The 25,073-nt window shown below is 38.6% G+C and overlaps 1 long non-coding RNA gene across 1 annotated transcript; it reads right to left on the minus strand.

Moving 5' to 3' along the window:
* Positions 1 to 6,022: 6,022 nt before the first annotated feature.
* Positions 6,023 to 6,606, minus strand: LOC137237092 (uncharacterized). The gene is made up of 3 exons (XR_010948815.1): positions 6,405 to 6,606; positions 6,144 to 6,238; positions 6,023 to 6,085 (listed from the first exon to the last, which is right to left on the minus strand). It is a non-coding gene; the product is annotated as an uncharacterized lncRNA (long non-coding RNA).
* Positions 6,607 to 25,073: the final 18,467 nt, after the last annotated feature.

Consider the following 25,073-nt stretch of genomic DNA (forward strand, 5'->3'; position numbering starts at 1 on the left):
ATAATGTTGGCAGTAGGAGGGAAATCCACATTATTTTCAGCATCCATTTTACAAAATAGCAGCCCAATTCTGAACATTTATTTTTTGGGAGATTTTTCCCTTTTCCCATTCCTGCAATCACGAACACAAATTTCTTGGGAGTTTTTTCCCATTTCCCATTCCCGATATAATAAACGAACTTCGAAAAAGGGGAAAAGTGCAAATAAAAACAAACTTATTTCACCATTCCAACCCGACGTTTCGCTAGTCTCTCTAGCTTTTTCAAGGGTGTTATGGATTCGCATCTTCGGTGGAAGCAGTAAAGAAGGCGGTCGGCATGATGTGGTGGTGCACAGTGGCTAGTCATTGTCGGCTGGGGCGGGCCCTTGCCAACCTTACTGTTCCTGCGCCATAAACAGAAAAAAGTTCCTATCATGCCTATCAAACTAGCAGCTGTCAAATTTAAAATAAACTGACAGAAGCGCAGATACGACTCAAAACGCTTATAATTCAAAATAAAACAACATCCGGCCGAACCGGATGTCACGGACAGACCGTTAACATTCAAAAAATTTAAACTTCAAAAAAAATCAAACGCAAAAAAAATTACCGAACCGGAAACGGCCGGTTACTAAAGCTGAAATTCAAAAGAACAAAAAAAGCTGAAAAGTAAAAGAAAGGGAAAAGGGCATAAACAAAAAGGGCCGAATATATATAGGGGCACCGCGGGTGGTGTTGCGACGCCTGGTGCTTTTCTCACCCTCAAAACCATGGCCACCGACGCACCTAAAATTTCGGTGGCCCCTTACCTGCTTTACCCTATGCCTTCTAAATAAATGGCGACGTCAGCATTCCCATTATAAATTACACAATTTATTCACAATTCATATTAACGTATGTATGCAACAAAAAAAAAATGCGATAGTGCAGGTTTCTTAACCAGGGCTACAGCATTGTTGAACTACGAATAGCTAATTACGCTATGAAAATGTAGGTAAGTGTGTGTAGTGCATAAGTGAGAGAAAAAAAAATGATCCAACAGATCACACTTTATTGGGCCGAAATCGAAACGAAATCTAATATGAATACTTAGTCTGAATAAGCTTGTTCTGTTGGGGGTTCTTTTCTTTTCTCTTACTTTTGCTCGTAATATTTTAAATTATACAATTATTTATGTCTCCCCTTTTTTTTATAATCGTTATAAACGCTTTATGTGGAAAAAAATATGTAATCAAATGTACTTATGTATAGTAAATATACTACCTACAAAGTAAGAATTTGGTTGAATTTTTTGCTTTTTCATTCACATTCACAAAACATATTTTAAGACTATAAAGTTTGGATACAAATTCTGATAATTGGGGCTCTCTTACAAAATTATTATGTTGTTATAGTAGAACTTATTTTTGAGTGTCACAAAATATCGATTTGGTATAATGGCATAGTACGATGAGAATAATATGTAATATGTGCTAAGAAAATGTGTTATAAAAGCAATAAAGATCAAATTGTGATAGTACTACGTATTATATGCACGTATATTATTTTCTTCTGGTTGTTCGAACGATATTGCTAGCAATATTGATTCATATGTATACATGTATATATATATATATATATATATATATATATGTGCATATATGATATATATATATGTATGACATAAGAAAAAAAGTTTAAATCTTTTTGCCAATTCGTGCATAATCGACCAACGGCTGCGGTCGCAAATTTTTTTTTTTTTAACAATTTATGGTTGAGCTCCAAAAATGGATCGCTAAAACGTTCCCGTGATGAAGACGGCTTATTATGAATAAAATTTATAGAGCTAACTTCAATCATTTTAAAGCAACAAAATATATTATGAAAATGATATAAAAATGTATGCCCTTTGTTGTAAAGCTAACAATTCGAGTATTCAATAATACAATTTGACAAAAAAAAATCGACCCTTGTTAAATGGTTTAACCGGGCTGTATAAAACACTCTAGGTACTGCTTAGAAGTTTCTTTAACTACACTGCAAAAACACTCTCGTCATTCCACGTCATTTGACTAGCTATTATACAGTCATAGGTTATATTCCTAGTCACATTTGCATGGGCGTGGGTAGGTTTTATGACCAAATTTTTTTGTAGGGTAATTATTTTGAAGTTCATACATGGCTGGTACTTACATGGCCGCCAGAGTACGTACCGTGGGCCTCTGCCGGCATGGTTACTGGTGATGTTGTTGTTGCTGGTGAAGTTGTCGCCGTTGTTGGTTATGGCGCGCGGTCTTGGGCGCGCTGTGTTGGTACTGTTGGTGGTTGTTGCGCTCTGGTCCGAGGTGATCAAGTGAACCTGGTGGCAATAAAACTTCGTGTTGACCTTTACGATCTGGATGACTTGGTGCTATCTTTGGCGTTCGTTGTATTACGCTGCAGTGTACTGCTGGCCCTGGAGGCGGATGTGGTGTTGGACGCTTATCCAAAGGTGGTGATGTACGTCGTAAACGTAGAGACAGGAATTTATCTTCGGATACCAAGGGTTTCTCATCAACAATTTGTTTAGTGCCGTCCGAATCCGAATCGGAATCACTAGAACTTTCCTTACTAGGTGTGACTGTGAAACGCCGACCTACTACTTCAACTGGATATTCTTTACGTTGAGCTTGTGTTCACACAACACAACCATTGTAAGGTTTATTACCACCCAAAATAGACGAGTAAAAACGAAGTTTGTCGGAATGAACTGGTCCCGTTTGTTATTTTGGTAGTTGGGTGAAGGAATCGGCCTGCAATTCCTCGTTGCGGTCTTGTGGTTCTTCACAATACTCTTTGAATATGTGCACAGCACGGCGAAGGTGTTTTGCGATGAGTTGAATATAGTCGGGGATATGCAGTTGATGTAAGCAATAGTGTTAATGAAGCAGGAGCTGTGCTTGACGCCTTCGCCTCTTTGGTTTATAAAATTTTCCGATTAACTGCGCAAAAGAAAAGCCAACTCTTGCTTTTTCCCGGCCGGAAAAACGTGCTATCTTTTTGCTTTTCTTTTTCTAAATTTTCCCACGTCTTCTTCGTTTTACTTGCGGCCGGAAACTCATGGCAATTTTCGCTAGTGATCGCCGAATTTGTATCTCTTTGTTTCGATACTTTTGTATCGCAACTTTCGCCCCATCACCAGTCACTAGGTGTGCTCGCACGAAAACGCTCCCAAGTGGACCGTAACCGTAGACCGTAACAAGGGCGATCTGTGTATTTTAATAACAAAAAGCAATACATTAATATAAAAAACAGAAAAGGCATAAGTGCGTAACATTTCAATATTAGTAATCACAGTATTACATACAAGCAAATATCACAAAAACAAGAGGCAAAAAACACTTTGAATAATATAACACGATTTATATAGAAAACTCACATAATTGAACTATTTAAACAAATTTGTTAGAACTAAAATTATTTTCGGTACCATTCCATAGTAGTATCATTGTCATACTAAAACGAATTAATGTTAGAGACAGAGGGTGTAGGCAGCAGCAACGTCATCGTTAAACTAATATTGAAATGTTACGCACTTATGCCTTTTCTGTTTTTTATATTAATGTATTGCTTTTTGTTATTAAAATACACAGATCGCCCTTGAAAAAGCTAGAGAGACTAGCGAAACGTCGGGTTGGAATGGTAAAATAAGTTTGTTTTTATTTGCACCAAACGCTAATGGTCAAAAGAGCCTAAAGTAAGCATTAGTAAATGTTATAAATAAATTGACCGGAAAATCACAAAAAGGGGAAAAGTGTTTTGGGAAAAAAGTAGGCATCACGAACGCAATAAAAAACTTGAATTGATTTATTTGTTTTGGGAGTTAATTCCCTAAAGATTTTGAAGGGAGAAGAACATTATTTTATTAACAAATTAATCATTTACTTTTCTAGTAGTAATTTTAAATAAGAGAATTTGAAACATCACTCGAAAGAGCATCGAATAAGCATCAAATTAACGAAAATAAAAAAATGTAAGTTTTTTGTTTAATGGGTAACGTTTTTCAAGACGGTGCACCACCTAATTTTTATCAAAAATTATCAAAGGTGGTATCAATGGACGCGTCTCGATCTCCGTTTGTAGAATCCGAATGCGAAAATATAAATTTTTCTTTCTGTCAAAAGATATAAGCAAAAAATCGGTTCGAATTTTCATGTGGTTGTTGTTTTTTGCCTGGGTTTTTTAAATCGCGGCCAAAGGCCGCCAATCCAGAAAGGTGTTCTGTGCAAAACAAACTATGGATCGGGCCCCATATTTTGGACCCTCTCGAGGTCATTTTACGGTTTTTTGTAAATAACTTTCGACAGAAATAAAATTTTTGATTTCCGCTTTCGGATTCTTAAAACAGAGGTCGATACGCTTATTGTGATACCACCTTTGACAATTTTTCATAAAAATCAGTTGGTGCACCGTCTTGTAAAACGATGTCGTTTAATTTTTCAATTTACTTAAATAAAAAGCCTTTTTGTGTGTTCAAGGTCGAAGAAATCCACAAATAAACAACAACTAAAAGTACTCGTTACTTTAATGGAGAGTAGGCCGGACATAGCCCGAAATTGCAACAAAGGCGGCAAGGAAGAAGTAGCTCGCTTCTGGAAACAGGCAGAAATTGAATTGAATGCCGCAGGTCCACCAATGAAAACAATAAGCGATTGGAAAAAGGTTGTCACGTACACGAACATTTTTGGCCCCTGGTTGAACCCTGGCTAGCTCAGTATACAACGGGAAGTGGTTCTCAACCCTCCAACCAGGAGCTGGACGGACACATATTTATTCTTCATTCACCTTCTTACCCCACACACTCCTCAACCACAGGAAGCCCGCCCTACCTTGGACCGCTCGCTTCATCCAATCCTACTCTAGCGGTCGCCCTCTTGCCATGCTCCATCCCCTCCACTTACCTCTTCGTCATACCATCTTCACTACCCGCCAAAAAATAAACTAACTCATCATTATATTAGTATACATGACATCAAAATATATTACAAATAAAAATCTTGCAAGAAAACATACCAAAATTATTGCTTTTCGTATGTTTATACTCTTCAAAGCGCCCTGCCTATAAGCAGACAACAAAGCTAGAAATAGTTCTCACAAAACATAAAAAAATCAAAAAAAAAACCTACCTACCTATAAGAGCTCTGAATGATGGCTATGTATATATATATATATGTATAAGCATCTATGGCAAAAAAAAATATACGTTTGGGTTGAAAAAAAGATTAATATATCGGCAGAATCGCTTTGCATATACAAAAAATGGTAATACTAACACCAACATACATATAAAACTAACTATTCATATCTTTCTTAATGACTAATTTTTATCATTTTTGACCTCGCAAATAAAATAAATTAAGATTGAACTACCCTATTGAGGGATTTAATGGCAACAATACCCACACAGACAAACTTTTATGTGCTTAGCATGTTCCGCAACCCAGTGTTATTCTATAAAGTTTCGTCAACAGACTTTTGCTTGTCCTTTATAGGACACAATAGGGTATGCCAAAAAAAAACTGGATTAACCCAAAAAAAATAACAATTACTGACAATTCAAAATTTACGTTCCACAAAAGGATATTTGCGTGTGCGCATGTGCTTACATATAAACAAATATTAAAAGGTTTACAACAAAGAAAATGCTCAAGCAACACATTCACTATATATATACATATAATTTTGAATTTAATTGTTTCGCGCCACTTGGTCTTCATAGACAATGTATTGTTGGGGAATTGAAAAACTTCATTAGAGGTTCCTGGGTACAACAGCGTATGTCCACGATTACGGCATCAAAAAAAAAAAAGCGGGGTTCGGGCCACCGGCCGACTAGGTATTACAAAAAATCCTCAATCTATCCTTAGATTGTAGGTAGAAAAAACTAATTGTATGTATAGGTATGTATACGAAAAGTTGAAGTGTGAAAATTTGTCTTTGGATTGCCGTTTCCAAAAAATTACATATAGGTAAATGAATACGTGTATATATATACATATATATATATGTATGAATCAGAAAAGCTTAGAAATTATCACTTACGGCGAGTTGTGCCTTTAAGCCTCCCGCGCTGAATTTTCTAGTCACACTAAAAAGAAAATTATAAAAAAAAAACTGCTTGAAACCCTCTTTTCCTATAAACTTACATCTCGCCATTTGGATGTGTTGCACAAAGAACACAAATTCTGGTTTCTGGCTCGCACGGCTCTAGATATCCCGGGGCACCATGTACCGTCACTTCCTGCAACGCACAGGACTTTAATTAAATTTATAAAACCTCGCATAGATAGATATCCACATATATCGGCGTACATGCATACATATATATCTATACAGAGATCTGTATGTACGCATGCACATATGTGCATATCCATCCCCAGTCACTACATAAAAAAAATCACTCTCACCTTTTTTTTTTACCGCCTTCTGCACTAAAATACGCTCAACTCCTTTGCTGCAGTTCCACTTTGGGCACTTTGCCCATAAAAACAATAAAAATGTAAACTTTTAAAAAACTTGAAAAAAATATTTTTTTTTTTTTCACACCACTCTTATTACAAACAGCGCGGGGCAGTCGTATGCCGTGACGATAACTTTTGGTACTATACCGTAAGCACCTTTGGTATGCCCTTTTATGCCTTTTCCTCTTAACATTAATCCTCTATCCTCCATTATCCGCTAATCGTTAGCGGATTACTACTGAGCAACTCTTTGTTGCTATACTCCACTTTATACCACACATTTTATAAAAAAAAAATCCGTCCGGCAACACTTCAAAAGCTCTACCTTCGTTGGGTTTACTAGTTGTTAAGTGTGGGACATTGTTTTGACATTAGCAACGAGTAAATAAATACGAGCATAACACAAACCAAAACAAAACAGGAAAAACAAAAAAATGCAAATTTGTATTTTTTTGGCCACCACAAATAAGAAATGTGTTTTTTTTTTTATATCAAGGAAGGAGCAGGTGAGAAGTGACTATCTTGCGATCCCCATAAGGGTATTATTTACGCGTGTGGATTAATCTTCTGTGCACAGTGGTAGGCTGTTGGTGTTAGGGTGCGTTCCACAACAATAGGTGCACGTAAACTATGGAGCAACCCTTAAAAGTGGTCATTGTTTGCTCTGTTTTATTGCAAAAAAAACATGTTAATTAATAATAATTATTAATAGATTATTGTGAAATTACCGCGTACCTAGCGCCATGGTGGCATTTTTATGCCCAGGCCCACCACTGTTTGACCTGCGAATGCTGAAGTTGTGTTGCGTTTCACGACGAGCGGTCCCTATTAAGCGGGTTAGAATCCCCAAAAAAAACATTATGCCAACCCAACGCGGGGAACACCCACCCCTGACACAGTATCCTGCTTCGAGAGCTACGCCGGGCATATGCAGCAAAAATGAACGAACGGTGGAAGTTACGGGAAGTATTGTGGTTAAAATTTAGCGTGGGAATTTTACTTTTTGGTTTTTTCTATTTGTTTTTCAGGTTCGCTGACAACGGGGCATACGTGCATCTCCGGACGACTTGACCCTCATCGCCGGAGACACATCAACGCATATGGTAAATTATTGCTTGAGGTCTTTTGCATGCCAAGCACCCAAACTACGCCCAGACTGGTTTTCTAAAAGGTACATATTCTTCCCCAGTGCTTTTGTGATCCTACACTTCGTGAATTTTCTGCAGAATTTTGCATTTACATTGTTTTTAAAGTCGCTTAACACGAAGTTCATCTTGTAAACCTCCTGTCCGGGTATAAATCTAACTTCGCGAATCCTCTTGTTGTAACGCGTCGCGTTTGTTTTATATGCCTCGTGCATATTTTCTTTGATTTTCTCCCGCATTATCTTCATCTTTTCGCCGTTATTTAACAGAAGAATTTCGTTATCGTCCAGGGCGCTCAGTTTTCGAGCCAATGCATAGTCGACGCCACTGGTAAACATATTCATTCCGAATAAGGCAAAGTAGGGTGACACACCAGTTGCGGAGTGTATCGCGCTGCGCAGCGCAAACTCAATTTCTGGCAAATACAAGTCCCAATCTCGATGGTCCGTCTTCAAATATGAGCGGATTGCGGACAAAACCGATTGGTTGACTCGTTCCGCAGCATTTGACTGTGGAGAATAAAACGCGGTTTTCAGGTGCTTGATACTATATGTCTCCACCATTTTGCCAAATTGTTTTGAGGTGAACTGCTTGCCATTATCGGAATGAATTGTTTCCGGCACGCCGAACTTGTAAAATATTTCCTCAGTAAGAAATTTCACGACATTAGCCGTTGTTGCTTCCTGCATGGCCTTTAAAAATGTAAATTTAGTAAAATGATCTACTACGATAAATATAAATGTATTTCCTCTCTTTGACCTGGGGTATTTTCCAAGGAAGTCAATGTAAATTTTTTGAAACGGTCTTTCTGTGACTACTTCGGATCCTATCCCTGGTTTCAAAATAGTATTGCTAGGCTTACTTTCCTTGCAGACTCTGCAGTCACGAACGAAATTTCGGACTTGCACCACCATATTCGGCCAGTAATACATACGCCGTAAGCGATGTAAAGTTTTGTTCATTCCTCCGTGTGCAGCTGTCTCAGAACTATGAGCATTTTCGATCAATGTCGATGTCAATGCTGACGGTACCCACAACTTCCATTCACTTTCTTCTAATTCTATGTCTTTTGCTAACGCCCTTTTAAAAACAAACCCATCTTCCACTTTTAAGTCGGGGAATCGCTCCACATTTCCCTCAATTGTGTTTATCAAACTTCGGTATTCCGTAGACTCAAATTCTAACGTATCTATCCCGGCTATTAGAGATTGTGATATGTCTTCGATACAATGGGACAACGTATCGGCAACTACATTCTCTGACCCTTTCCTATGCTCAATCTCAAAGTTGAATGCTTGCAGATGCAATGACCATCTCGCTAACCTTCCGTTCAAATCCTTTAGGGACATTAGCCACTTAAGACTGGCATGATCAGTCACTACTGTAAATGTCATTAGCTCAATATACGGGCGAAACTTTTTCACTGCCATCACCGCCGCGAGGCATTCTTTTTCAGTCGTGCTGTATTTGCGTTGGCAGTCGTTTAGCTTCTGCGAGAAGTATGCAATGGGATTTTCAGTACCATCATCTGCTCTTTGATAGAGCACCGCTCCAACACCATAGTCAGAAGCGTCACACTGGACCCAAAAACGCTTTGCAAAGTCGGGGTGTTTTAGTACCGGAGCGCTCGTAAGAGCTTTCTTTAATTCGTTAAAGGACTCTGCTGCTTCTGGCGTTATTTCAAATTTGGTCGATTTTTTTAACATGTCGGTCAATGGTGCAGCCAGCGCTGCAAAATCCTTGATGAAACGCCTGTACCACCCTGGTGTTCCTAAAAAACTTCTGACCTGTTTTACAGTTTTAGGTAATGGAATATTCAAAATCGCCTTTACTTTCTCAGGGTCTGTTTTCAGCATTCCCCCGCCTACAATATATCCCAGATAGGGTAATTCTTTAAAACAAAACATGGATTTTTTTAAACCTATCGTTAGTCCCGCTTCTTTTAGGCAAACGGCCACATCTTGCAACGTTCGCATATGCGAATCGAAGTCTGGGGCAATGATGAGCAAGTCGTCCAAATATATAAACACGTTGGACTTCAACCTCTGTGGTATAACGCGGTCCATTAATCGGCACAACCGTTGCGCTGCATTGCATAAGCCAAATGGCATAACTACGAACTGGTATAAGGGACGTCCCGGGACGGTAAAAGCAGTATATGGTTTGCACTTTTCCTCGAGTTCTATCTGCCAGAAGGCGAACTTCAGGTCTACGCTACTGAGGTAATGTGTATCATCCAGGCGACTGATAATCCCTTCGATATTCTGTAGGGGGTATGCATCTTTGACTGTCAAAGCATTCAACTTCCGCGCATCTAAACAAAATCGGTTTTTCCCAGGTTTACGCACGACAGTCGTTCTATTGCTCCAAGGACTTTCACTCTCTTCTATAACTCCTAACTCTAACATTTTATCAATTTCCTCATAAACTATAGATTGCGTCGCGGGAGATAAAGGGTAATGGTGATCTTTAACTGGTACTGCATCCTCTACGAGCTGAATAGAATGTTTCTCAAGACGAGTTCGACCTAATCCGTGTTGCTCAAAAGTTTTAAAGCTTTCTTTGACTTGTTGCAACCGTTGTTGTTGTTCTGCCGTCAACTCATGCAGTACACGCCGTTCATTCTTATCCTCTTCTATCACCGTCTGCTGCTCTAATCTAACCAAGTCAATTTCTTCTACGTCAGTTAGTTTGTAGCTAGTTGGAAAATCCGCCAAAAGTCAATCCCGAGATAAATGTTCTGTTCCAGGTATGGGCATAAGTAAAATGTAATAATATTTTCTAAATCTTTGTATTTTACAGTTAAAGTGATCTTTCCTAACACCGTATGAGCACCTCCACCTGCAGTTGGGACGTCCCCCTGTGGGTTAGGGGTTAGAATATGCCCACGGTAGGTATACCGGTCGTAAAACGCGACCATAATACCATGGGTACCCAATCCATGAGTAAGGTATTTTACTCGAAAGGTAGCAGGGTGGACGCGGTGTATCACCCTGTGGGACCCTAGGCAAGGTCTTTATAAAAACTGCTACCGCGGGAGCAGGAGAAGCCAGTGTGATCTGGTGCACTGCATCGAACGATGCTTTGTACTCAGGTCTCACCTCCTGTCCTGGGATGGCACCTTGTGGGAGCATCGCGGTGGCTGTGGTTTCAAATAGAGTTCACTTATGACACACGCTCTGAGTAGACTTGTTTTCCCTTGGGGACCTAAGACCCAAGGGAATTCGGTCTCATGCTTGCCACGGCAGTCCCAATTTCATCGAGAAACTGACCCTGAGGGGCAGATGATAGGTTGGTCACATCCCTTAATTTGTGACAAATATGCTGCAAATAAGTTGACGAAAGATGGTGAAGGAACGCATGTCTATCGTCAGCCGAAAAACAATCGATAATTGTACGAGTGGGCCGGTGCTCATCTCGTCTTTTGAGATGTTTGAGGCTGCTTTAGACTGCGTAAGCGAATAGGAGGAGTTCGCTATGTGGATGGCCACATCCTATATGTGGTAGATTTGACGTTGTCAAATCACTGCAGTGTGGCGGACTGCAATGCAAGGATGTTGCTGGGGCAGGTACTCGGTACTTACAGGTCTGTGAGCGGAAAAGGTTGGACACATCCCTTAATTGTGGTAGGAGTTTATTTGGAGGCATATCGGAGCATAATTGTTGCGTAATTGAGTGGAAATTGGAGCGAAATTAGTAGCAAAAATGGAAGCCAATAGTAGACAATATGGCACACAATGTTTGTCAACGTAGTGTGGCCTCAAGCGATGTCGAGGGGCATTGTTGAGGCGGGCACTCGGCACTCACAGGTTTGTGTGCGGAAAAGGTTAGTCACATCCCTTGATTTTAATTGTGATGGCGTTTTAAGACGGAGCATAATTGGATGCCAAGCTCACTCTGTTTGTCAACGTAGTGCGGCCCTTTAAGCAATATCTAAGCAAAACCAAGCTCCGTCGTTAACAATGTATTTATACATTGTTGTAACACTGCAGGACAGAAAAGGTTGGTCACATTCCTAAATTGCGACAAAAACACAATATCTCAATCTGGTTAACTTGTTAATCAGATATCGAGATATCAAAATCAATGAAAGAGGGACTCTGAGGCAAGCACGGAACTCGCGGTGGAGTTGCCGTGCAACCGGGTGCCATTACCCGAAAATGGAAGAGGAGGATGGATAGTCCTCCTCGGCCAAACCAAGGCTGGTTGACTTGAACACCCCAGCTCACCGATTTGGTACCAACTTGTTGGGCCGAAGATCAACGGACATTGATCTGTGTTTTACACCGGAGGTAAGTCTTCACGACAGGGACTCCCGTAATACACGTTCTGTCTGCAGTTGTGACGCTTGATATAAACTTTTCGATTGGTGCGCCTAATTCCTCCACGAACTCGCGACATCCTCGTCCTAAAATGTTAACGGAAGCCCCCGTATCCAAAAGTCCGCGTACCTTCCTACCCTTGATTTCTATATCCGCGTATACTCGCGGGTCAACTCGATCTGCCCTTTTGACAGTAGCTACTACTTCTCGTCGGAGTCGTTTTCGTCGTCGAAAACGTTCTCTTGCTTTTTGTATTCTGCGCGAAACCATCCTACGACCTCGCAGTACACTCTCGGCAAAGATTCGTTCGCGCGCTTCAAGGTACTTTCTCATGCACTCTTCCAGCGAGAGCATAACTGGGCGGTATAGGGTACTTTTTTTAGAACTGGCCTGTAGCGCGGTATTTTTGATTATTTTGGCATTTCCCGCTGGTTGTTCATTCCGGACCACGAAATTTCCTACGTCTAATGGTGTGTTGGTTGACGCATCTATACATGCGGGAACTGTGTGGAGCGCCATACCCCCGCTGTCATCGCGTTCCGATACGCGTTTCCCGCTGGATTGCATACCGGACATTTGGGTGTGATCACATCCACCTTACCACATTTTAAACAAAATATCCTTCGGTGTAGTGACATGCATTCTGTGAACATATGCCCTTCGAGTCCACAATTCCAACATACATTTTTACGGGTTGATTGATCGCGCGATGGTGGATGTTTTGTTACTCGCTGATAGCGGAGCTCTTCCACAGAGACTTGACCCTCATCTCTGGGAGACTCCTGCTCATCAGCCTGCGTATGTACGACCTCATTCACTTGGTATTGGCGGGGCATGAATCCACTTGGTGGCATCCGTTCCCGATTCCGAGGGAAACATCGTTCCACTTCTTTACACTCCATCCTCAGCTGCTCCACGGAGTATATCGCGATGGGATAGACTAGTTTCGCTAAGGATTCCCGCAAATTCCCTTTTATAAGACGGACCATTTCGTATTCGGGTATGGGACTTCTCAACCGAGAGCGAAGTATACCGATTACATGGAAATACTCATCGATTGTCTCGCCAGGCCTTTGCTTACGTTCATTGATTTCTCGCATTACCTCATAATCCGTCAACTGAGAAACGAACTGGCGCTGCAATGCAAACTGTAAAGTCTGCCAATCTACATTTCGGTTTGTACGAATGTACAACCAGTACCATTCTCGCGCTTCGCCACTCACAAGACGGTGGAAATCCTGTAAAATATCTCCCCACGAACATCCATACTTTTCCTTCATATATTTGAGTCTAAACAAAAAATCCTCTACAGACATGGCATCGCGGTGACCTTGATAACTAATCCCCCACTTCTCTATCTTCAAATCCGACCTATTTACCACGTTCTTATTTTGATTGTTAGACGGAGAGCTATCCGGGACGGAATGATGGCTCGCTGCTTGTGCGCCTTGTATTTGACGATGTTGTAGTTGTGCATTAAACGCCGGCAAAGGACCCGCCGAAGGCCTTATAGGGACATGCTTTTGTAAATTGACCGGGTTTTGTACATTGGCATGGTTGCTGGCATTTTCATTGACACCTTCATTTTCGAGTACTGACCTCCTTGATTCCATGGATTCGCTACTGACATTATGCTTCCTCCTTTTATACGATACACGCGCCCTATTCCTTTGACCGGTTGATCCCATTTCGCCGTTTGAATTATTCATGGTTTTCATCATTTCCTGCATTCCTATTAGCATTTCTCCCAACAGGGCCTTTTTCGCTTCACCCATCATTTCCCTAACCAAAGGAGCAACTTCGTCGCGTAAGCTATGAGGGATTGGCCGATGAGCTGTTGCATTATTTGCGAAATTATGGAACGGAGGAGAACGTGGAAAAGACAAAAAGGGTGGCCGTAGTAGCACTGATTGGGTAACCTGAGCTCCTGTATTTTGCTTAGGTACCGCCCCTGTATTACTGCCTACCGCAGGTGCCATACTCTTAGCACCTTCATTCTCCCTAATTCCCGGAGTTACATTCCCACTAATCTTCGATCCGACAATTCTATCCGATAAATCAATAAAGGCTGGGCCATCTCCCATCGATAGTTTAGCATTTTGTTCATTGGCTGCCATGGCGGCACTTTTTATTTTGCCTCGGGTATTACAGGCTGGTGTATCGTTCATAAAGTTGGTTTTCCGAGTATCAAAAAAAAAAAATAAAAAAAAATTATAAAAACCGTATTCTCAGGAACTCGTGTTAAAATATAAACTTTTATAAGAATATAAACTTGTGTAAGACCTAGTATACCTAAAAAAGTTTCAACTATGCTTTAAGAAAAACTCTTGTGGATTAAAAATATTCTATGCTGTGCTAATTTGCGGGAGTTCCGATGGCATGATCCCCAAAGAGGTTTTTTCCAACGAAGGGTTTGGAGCATAGTTCATCGTTCCTGTGTTTACTAGGGTGTGGGCTGTTTATTAGATAAAAACAAAAAAAATGTATATAAAAAAAAACTTTAGGCTTCACAACCTCTAATGTTATTAACTGGTTGCGGTCACTAAATATGATATAAGTGCATGGAGCAACAAAAATTTTTATTTTCAAATTCGGTCTCCTTTCACTTACTGTGCTGAACTGATCTACGTAATTCCGAAAAAGCAAGATTTTTAAAACTACATCTGTATTGTATTGTGGCGGTGCAAATAGGTCAATGTAATAATCGATAACTATGCCACCGAATGGCTATTGAATCGGGACCGATGAACTGACTCCTGACGTGCTAGTGCAGTTGAACTTTGTAACTAAATACCTAAGCAAGTCACCTCGCCCGCCAAGGAAGACCGCTTTTATCCGACCCTTTTACGATGAATGATTTTAATGTACAAAAAGTTTAAATAAATTATTTTTTTAAACAAGATTTTAACAGAATCAAACGATTCGACAACAATTTTGTTCTCCTATTAACGCATGATAGGATTTTTTTTTACTGATCTTGAGTGGGCGTCAATTTAAACCTTTTGCCGCGCGAATATTTATTAAAAAAAAACAATACCAAATGACATATACCTACATATCTATATGTAACTATATGTCCTTTTCCTGTCTTTTAATTGGGCGCCATATAAATATATGTCACGTACACGAACATTTTTGGCCCCTGGTTGAACCCTGGCTAGCTCAGTATACAACGGGAAGTGGTTCTCAACCCTCCAACCAGGAGCTGGACGGACACATATTTATTCTTCATTCACCTTCTTACCCCACACACTCCTCAACCACAGGAAGCCCGCCCTACCTTGGACCGCTCGCTTCATCCAATCCTACTCTAGCGGTCGCCCTCTTGCCATGCTCCATCCCCTCCACTTACCTCTTCGTCATACCATCTTCACTACCCGCCAAAAAATAAACTAACTCATCATTATATTAGTATACATGATATCAAAATATATTACAAATAAAAATCTTGCAAGAAAACACACCAAAATTATTGCTTTACGTATGTTTATACTCTTTAAAGCGTCCTGCCTATAAGCAGACAACAAAGCTAGAAATAGTTCTCACATAAAAAAATCAAAAAAAACCTACCTATAAGAGCTCTGATAGATGGCTATGTATATATATATGTATAAGCATCTATGGCAAAAAAAATATAAGTTTGGGTTGAAAAAAAGATTAATATATGGGCAGAATCGCTTTGCATATACAAAAAATGGTAATACTAACATCAACATACATATAAAACTAACTATTCATATCTTAATGGCTAATTTTTATCATTTTTGGCCTCGCAAATAAAATAAATTAAGATTGAACTACCCTATTGAGGGATTTAATGGCAACAATACTAACACAGACAAACTTTTATGTGCTTAGCATGTTCCGCAACCCAGTGTTATTCTATAAAGTTTCGTCAACAGACTTTTGCTTGTCCTTTATAGGACACAATAGGGTATGCTAAAAAAGAACTGGATTAACCCAAAAAAAATAACAATTACTGATAATTCAAAATTTACGTTCCACAAAAGGATATTTGCGTGTGCGCATGTGCTTACATATAAACAAATATTAAAAGGTTTACAACAAAGAAAATGCTCAAGCAACACATTCACTATATATATACATATAATTTTGAATTTAATTGTTTCGCGCCACTTGGTCTTCATAGACAATGTATTGTTGGGGAATTGAAAAACTTCATTAGAGTTTCCTGGCTGGGTACAACAGCGTATGTCCACGATTACGGCATCAAAAAAAAAAAGCAGGGTTCGGGCCACCGGCCGACTAGGTATTACAAAAAATCCGCAATCTATCTTTAGATTGTAGGCAGAAAAAACTAATTGTATGTATAGGTATGTATACGAAAAGTTGAAGTGTGAAAATTTGTCTTTGGATTGCCGTTTCCAAAAAAATTGCATATAGGTAAATGAATACGTGTATATATATATATATATATGTATGAATCAGAAAAGCTTAGAAATTATCACTTACGGCGAGTTGTGCCTTTAAGCCTCCCGCGCTGAATTTTCTAGGCACACTACAAAGAAAATTATTAAAAAAAAACTGCTTGAAACCCTCTTTTCCTATAAACTTACATCTCGCCGTTTGGATGTGTTGCACAAAGAACAAAAATTCTGTTTTCTGGCTCGCACGGCTCTAGATATCCCGGGGCACCATGTACCGTCACTTCCTGCAACGCACAGGACTTTAATTAAATTTATAAAACCTCGCATAGATAGATATCCACATATATCGGCGTACATGCATACTTATATATCTATACAGAGATCTGTATGTACGCATGCACATATGTGCATATCCATCCCCAGTCACTACATAAAAAAAATCACTCTCACCTTTTTTTTTACCGCCTTCTGCACTAAAATACGCTGAACTCCTTTGCTGCAGTTCCACTTTGGGCACTTTGCCCATAAAAACAATAAAATTGTAAACTTTTAAAAAACTTGAAAAAAAAATTTTTTTTTTTTTTTTCACACCACTCTTATTACAAACAGCGCGGGGCAGTCGTATGCCGTGACGATAACTTTTGGTACTATACCGTAAGCACCTTTGGCGGCCACCGTGGTGTGATGGTAGCGTGCTCCGCCTATCACACCGTATGCCCTGGGTTCAACTCCCGGGCAAAGCAACATCAAAATTTTAGAAATAAGATTTTTCAATTAGAAGAAAATTTTTCTAAGCGGGGTCGCCCCTCGGCAGTGTCTGGCAAGCGCTCCGATTGTATTTCTGCCATGAAAAGCTCTCAGTGAAAACTCATCTGCCTTGCAGATGCCGTTCGGAGTCGGCATAAAACATGTAGGTCCCGTCCGGCCAATTTGTAGGGAAAAATCAAGAGGAGCACGACGCAAATTGGAAGAGAAGCTCGGCCTTAGATCTCTTCGGAGGTTATCGCGCCTTACATTTATTTTTTTTTATTTTTACTCTTAACATTAATCCTCTATCCTCCATTATCCGCTAATCGTTAGCGGATTACTACCGAGCAACTCTTTGTTGCTATACTCCACTTTATACCACACATTTTATAAAAAAAAAATCCGTCCGGCAACACTTCAAAAGCTCTACCTTCGTTGGGTTTACTAGTTGTTAAGTGTGGGACATTGTTTTGACATTAGCAATGAGTAAATAAATACGAGCATAACACAAACCAAAACAAAACAGGAAAAACAAAAAAATGCAAATTTGTATTTTTTTGGCCACCACAAATAAGAAATGTGTTTTTTTTTTTATATCAAGGAAGGAGCAGGTGAGAAGTGACTATCTTGCGATCCCCATAAGGGTATTATTTACGCGTGTGGCTTAATCTTCTGTGCACAGTGGTAGGCTGTTGGTGTTAGGGTGCGTTCCACAACAATAGGTGCACGTAAACTATGGAGCAACCCTTAAAAGTGGTCATTGTTTGCTCTGTTTTATTGCAAAAAAAAATGTTAATTAATAATAATTATTAATAGATTATTGTGAAATTACCGCGTACCTAGAGCCATGGTGGCATTTTTATGCCCAGGCCCACCACTGTTTGACCTGCGAATGCTGAAGTTGTGTTGCGTTTCACGACGAGCGGTCCCTATTAAGCGGGTTAGAATCCCCAAAAAAAAAAAACATTATGCCAACCCAACGCGGGGAACACCCACCCCTGACAAGGTTAATATTAGAGTATAAAAAATGTATTTAACAATTTCTTTATGTGTCAGGGTGTGGGTGTTCCACGCGTTGGGCATTGAGCGCACCTTGTCCCGCTCGAGTATGGCAGCACGGTAGTAAAGGGCCCAATGCCGGAGCTTCCCAAAGTCCAACTGAAAAAGAAATAAAGAAAGAAAAGAAAAACCAATTTCATTACTTTGGGCATATATCACTTATATGAATGCACAATTTTTTTTGGTGGGTATCTGAACCATCGAAATTACAGCAGCCGCATGAAAATATTTCTTTGCAAATTCTTTTGGCGGATACAACATTTTTGAATTCGGCTTTCGGAGTCGTGATCCTGGGCCCAAAGCACATCCTTTGATACCCTCACCGAAATTTTTGGACGCCAGTAGCCCTAGACTTTTAGTCTTGGCCAATATTTTGCGGCGCCTACGCATGGCTGCCATAAGCACGAAGGTGGCTCTTCCACAGCCAGTCCTGAGGCAGATAGCAATTTCCGGATGGAAGCACAAAACCTCGTTTCTGTTTTTTTTTTGCTTACTGGCACTAAATCACTGTTAAAATAATTGTATAAAACATTACAATTAATCTCGCGAATAAATAAGCGCTTTTGTGAAAACATAAACAAATAGAAACGTCAGAATAAAAGAAAGCAACAAAATCCCAACAAAAGGAAATTCTTAAAAAGCTCTATTCCAAGGGTTGCCAGATGGTAGCCATATGGTAGCCTCGAGCATGGTGAGTACAGGAAAGGGATGGATATAGGTCATTATGGTTGCGGTTGTGATTAAGGATGATAATAGGAAAACGGCACAAGAAAACGGTGTATCTGCAGGAGGGGTATCTATATAAGGGGGTGTGACTGTAGAAAAGAGATCAGTCCAAAAGTATATTGCACCAATTCGCTTGTGCTGCGCGGTTCGTTGTGGTGTAGAATAAATATCTAAAGTTGTGAGTTAAAAGTAGTTCCCTGTGCGCGGAGTGAGAAATCGATTTTTTTAAGTTTAAAATTATTTTATAAAAGTTGTTTTATAAGGCTTGTGTCCTTTAAAACAAACAAAAACAAAAAAAACACATATCGGGTCCGTCGGTAACGGCATAATGGATGTGGAATAAATTTTATGAGGGTAAGTGCCAGATTTTTAATTTTTTTTAAAGATTTCCTTGTGTTAATCCCCTTATTTTTGCGCCATTTTTGGGGTTCACGCAACCCCATTGTCGACCTCGGTCATAAAATTTTCCAGGTTTTAATCCCCCTTGTTGCAAAATTTTCTGGATACATTTTAATTGTGTCGGAAAAATTTAACTGCATTTTTTTTTTTTTTGTCTTTCTGGTTTCATATCCCTAGTTAAAAGCTAAAAATGTCTTCGATAAAAGTAATCCTCATAATATTGAGCACGTATTTTTTTTTTGCAAGATTTTAGTTTTGGTGCTATCAATTTTGCTATTTCGCTGGTGTCATAAACACCCTAATAAAAACGCGTGAACGCCAAAATTGGCGTGAAATACCTCCATTAGCCCATGTAAGTTGAGTTGATTGGTATTTTTCTATTCCTCTAGTGGGAATGCCATCTGGTCACCGCGGATGACGAAAGCTCCAACAGCGCCAGGGAAATTATTTATTACATTTTACCGGACATTTATACTTTTCATGTATGAATTTAAACTGGTCCCTATACCAATCACCTATATTTGAAAAAAAAAAAAAGACTATTCCCATATGTTATCTGGTTCCGGCAGTCGAGACTGCAAGCAATAGACACCTTTGAAGCAGCGCACTCGAGATCGACGAGGAGCGGAAGTGATAAGAGCAAGGCGTTTTATGTATTGTTATATGTATTTTTTTTGTGTAAAAAAAAAAAATTTTTTTTAAATAATTTGTGAAAGTCAACTTAAAATTTAAGTGGCACCTATAGGGCAGGCACATAAATACACTCCAAACGGGTAATTGTAAGAAAATACGTTTTTTTTTGTATCGTGCAGTGGCCAATGAACCCTGCAACAAACCCCTGAACTCCCTTGAGAGTGCTCTTGTAGGTAGGCATTAGGGTGGTTCCTCGGATAATTTTTTGAAGTGGCTCCGATTGAGCACAAAAGCGTTTGGATGAACTTTGGTGACCGAGTAGGCCTTGAACAAATGGCCAATCTTTGATTGGAAAACACTTGTAGGATATATCCCATGATGGAGATGGGTGTAACATATATAAAACTATTCTTGTTCGGCTATTTAATATGAATTTGGAGCTTTTAGGCCGATTTAATTAAATAAAACAAGTTTATTTTTTTATTTCCGACGCGTTTCGACACATTTTCGTGTCTTCCTCAGGGAATCTATTTATTAAATACGAAAAACATATATGTTACATATACAATAATTGGTATTAATGTTCAATATTAAATCACTTACATTATTTAAACCAGTGGTTTTTGTCACATTTCTTTAAAAATATAAGTACACATATTAATAACAAACAAATAAGAACAATAATTAAAAATCACACCGACATTTGCTACATTAAAATACCGTCTATTAACATTAAAAACAATATTGCACTTGTCACCTCCAGACATTCTTTGTTATTGACGTCGCATAGGCACAATTAATATTATCAACGTCCTCTTTGAAGTTAATCGTTGTTGGTAGTTTTTGTTGTATGCGCAGTCCCTCTAGTGTCATCCTTCTACGTGTTCTGCTTTCCACATCCAGTATTGTTGCGTTGTCGAAATCAGCTGTGTGTTTCTTTTCCGTAAGGTGTTGGGCCAGTGCTGTGTTGCTTTTGTTGTTTTTTGCATCTAGTTTATGTTCCTTTATTCTCGTTCCTAGTGATCTTTTTGTTGTGCCGATATAAACTTTGTTACATTTCTCTCCTTCTTTACCATGACATCGAATTTCGTAAACTAGGTTATGTAGTTGTTCCTTTTCAATTTTGTCCTTTGTTTTTGTATATATGCTTTTTAATGTATGATTAGGTTTGTGCGCATAGCTTGTGTTACTGCTTGGTATGATTTTGTGTAATGTTTTGTTGTCTGTTAGGTGTGGTATGTATGTAACGCTAGTGTATGTTTTTTTGGTATTTTCGCTATTTGCTGTATTCAGATTCTTGTGTTTGTTTTTGTTTATTGCTGTTTGTATTAAATTTTCTATTGTATTGACTGGATAACAATTTTTGCGTAATATGTGTATCACTTTCTCTCTGTTGTGATTTATGAACTCCTGGTCGCTCAAGGTGTAAATTTTCGATATAAAATTGATAATGGTGTTCTTCTTTTGCGTCCATGGGTGGTTCGAATGATAGTTAATTAGTCTTGATGATGCTATGGATTTTGTGTACCAGTTAGTTGTTAGTTTGTTATTGGATTTGTATATTTCTATGTCCAGGAATGCCAGTTTGCTGCCCATTTCTTTTTCTATTGTAAATTGTATCTTTGTGTGTTGTCTATTGAATGTTCTTAGAATTTCGTCCACGTCTTTGACCTTAACTACGGCGAATATATCATCTACATATTTCGTTATGTATTTGATGTATATGTCGGAAGATTTTAGCTCAGCGATGCTGTCGTCAATAATTTTGTCAAGGACAATGTCTGCAATGGTTGGGGATAAAGGATTTCCCATTGGCATTCCGTAAGTTTGCTGATAATAGGTTTCATTGTAAAGGAAGTAGTTATTCTCTCTCAGACAAAATTCAAGTAGTGTTAAAAAGTTTATTTTGTTGATGTTTGTAAAAGTCTTCAAGCTTGACCACTTCTTCATTATTGTGCTTATGGCGAATTGGATCGGTATGTTTGTGAAGAGGGAGACGACGTCCAAAGATATGAGAATTTCATCCTCTTCAATATTTAAATTTTTTATTTTTTCTTTTAGGCTTACGGAATTTTTAATATTCAGCGTTTCAGACACTACGTTTTTTAGAACTTTCCCAACAAATTTGGATAGTTTGGAGCAAGGTACATTGATTGATGATGAGATAGGTCTAAGTGGTGTGTTAATTTTGTGAACTTTTGGCAAGCCATAAAGTCTGGGAGCCGTAGCTGCTGTGCACATCAGATAGCTTTTTTCTTTCAAGGTTATGTTGTTGTTTTTGTAGAGACAGTTTACAATGTTGTTGTTTTTGCGCACTAGATATTGGGTGGGATCATTTCTAATTGTTTTATATGTGGTTTTATCGTTTAACAGGTCTTGCATTTTCTTCTCGTAATCTTCTTTATACATCACCACTGTTTTGTTGCCTTTGTCTGCATTTGTGATAATTATGTTATATTTATGTTGACTAATAAATTTTCGTGTATTCTCGTAGATTTGGAGTATGAATTTATCTTTTGCGTTGTTCTGAATTTTGTTCCTAAAGGTATTAATTTTCTTCGCGAAATTGCATCTAGCCATATCTTTCTCCCTATTGTCTGTTATTGTCTGTATATTTTGCTCAATATCAGCAATTAGATGTAGTGGTGAAAAAGTTTTCCTGGAAACTGGTAGCGCGAATTTGTTACCTAATGATAGTATCCATTTACACTCCGGGGGAATGGTGATTTTAGTATTATTTGTAATCCAATTCTCATTATATCTCAAATCAAATTTTTCAAAATTTCTCTTAATTGAGTTATGTAGTTTGTCGTGAGGGTACTTTCTGACTTTATTTTTGTATTTTCTAAAAATTGTTGTTGTGTTTCTACAATTACTTTGTAATCCTTTTCTTCTACTTTTTGGCGCAATTTTTTCTCTATTTCTCTTGTAGTGTCTTTTATTAGTTTTATGTGTATGTTCGTTTCTTTTACCTCTAAGCTTAAGACTTTTTCCAAGAATTTCCTTTCTATCTTCTCCATTTCCTTCTTCGTTTTTTCTAATGTGAAGCCTTTTGTAAATTTACCAGCCTTACCGTTTAAGTGTGATGGTGTGATTCCAAAATCTTTGCATTCCAAAATCATTGTTCGGATTACATACATGCTAATGAATAATATTTTTTCCTTTGCCAAAATTAGAATAAGCGAAAGACTGATTTTTTTGTAACATTGTATTTTTTTAATAATTCCGTTACATGTACATATTTCTTATTTTTTTGGTACATTGTCGTAAATCGAACATTTTTCAGAATATATACATACATACCGTTTTAAGTTTTGAAAGTACGTATATGAATCTATATATATATATATATGTATGCATACACCGTTCGGCAATCTATTTTTTTTTGTAAACGGTTTAAATTTGTATTCCGTGTCCTTTTTTTTTTGTGGTTGGGGTTAAGCCTGTGAATAATTACACATTTTCCGTGTGGTACCCGTGGATATTCACATATATATGCATATATTGATTCAAGTGTGATATAAGTTTTTTTTGTCCTGATATAATTCATTATTTTTCATGAGCATTGGTATTTGGCTCAATAGCCATAAAATACGTTTTTTATCTATTTCTTTGTATAAAGTTAAGATATTTTAAATGAATAATATGTTAGATTGAAGTGAAAAGAAGAAGGATCTAATGGCGTGCTAATTTAATCGGCTGGGGTGGGTGAAGATGACCTTAGGGTGAGTATGTAGGGTCATTTGGAGCAGAGAAAAAGGGGACTCGCTGCCAGGCAGAAACTCGAGCGGTCCAAGGTAGGGTGGGCTTTCTGCGAGGGGAATGCACGGCAGTCAGATGATGATGATTGTGACATCCGCCCCGCATCAAGGTGGACAAGGGTTAAGGGCCCCGACCTCTCGCCCTGAGCTAGCTGGGGGACATTCCACCTTGATTGCGCAAAGGGGCGGATTCACCTTCTGACAGGTGTACGTTACATATGAATAAAATGCTTTACCTTTTTTAGGTTTGGATCGACCAAAAAAAATATGTGCGACATATGAGCAAGCCTTCTTGAATATAGAGGAAGCTATATATAGCCTCATATCCTTGAGGAACTATGTGGAAGGAGTCGATGCGAAAAAAATAGGGCTCCCCTCGACAAAAAAAATTGCTGAAGACGAGTCCGTATTTCCAATTGAGTATTTGGAAGTCCTGACTGATGACAACTTAGAGTTGCCATCCAGCCATCCAGCCCACCAACCACCCCTCCACGGGCAACTTGTGAGCTACCGGAGCCCTCAAATGCGGCAAAAAGAAAGAGGAAGCGCACTAGATCTGCTGCAGATGCTCTGGAAGCGGGGTTTGGAATTCAAAAAGAGCTTCTGGAAAATATTTCGCTAGCTTTCAACAGTATTGTCGAGCACAACGAAGTTGAAAAACGACATTTTGAGGCGATGAAGATCCTTAAAATGCTGGAAATTGAGGAAATGCGGCGGCACAATGCAGTTTTGGAAGAGCTGTTACGACTGAAGATGTGACTTATGTCGACGGACTTCTTTTGATTTTTTTCATTCGTGGGCTCTCTATCACCTTAAAACGTCGTTTTAGACATCGCTATACTTAGCTAAAATATTTTCCAGAAGCTCTTTTTCTTATCTAGTTGTAAGGGAATTTTTTGCAAGAAAAGCATTTTTTTATCTAGTCTTAAGAATGAAAAAATGGAAAGTGATGTAGAAATCAGAACTGAACTATTGCTTTGATTTTCTACATCACTATTTTCCATGACTGAGCAATTTAATTATGCTGTGAATTATTTGTTGTGTTCTTTTTATTTTTGCTAATATAATAGAATGTATTTGTATGTATATCTCACCCTATTTCAAAATTCTTTTCAAAAACGCCCCACCTCAAAATTTGGTTAAAACCCTATCTCAGAATTTTATCGAAGAACACCCTAATTTAGAATTTGTTTCGAAAAGCCCCCGAGTATAAATTCAATATATTTTGACATTCTCAGACAGGACGAATTCATTTCAAAAACGCCCTATCTCATGTCAAAATGTATTGAATTTATACTGAGGGGCTTTTTGAAACAAATTCTAAATTGGGATGTTCTTCGATCAAATTTCCAAATTTTGAGATGGGGCGTTTTTGAAAATAATTTTGAAATATTTTATACACAACTATTTTTAAAAAATTTTGTTGCTGTGAATT

This window comes from Eurosta solidaginis, chromosome 1 (genome assembly GCF_040869045.1).
Source record: "Eurosta solidaginis isolate ZX-2024a chromosome 1, ASM4086904v1, whole genome shotgun sequence".
In the NCBI taxonomy this organism is placed as follows: Eukaryota; Metazoa; Arthropoda; class Insecta; order Diptera; family Tephritidae; genus Eurosta; species Eurosta solidaginis.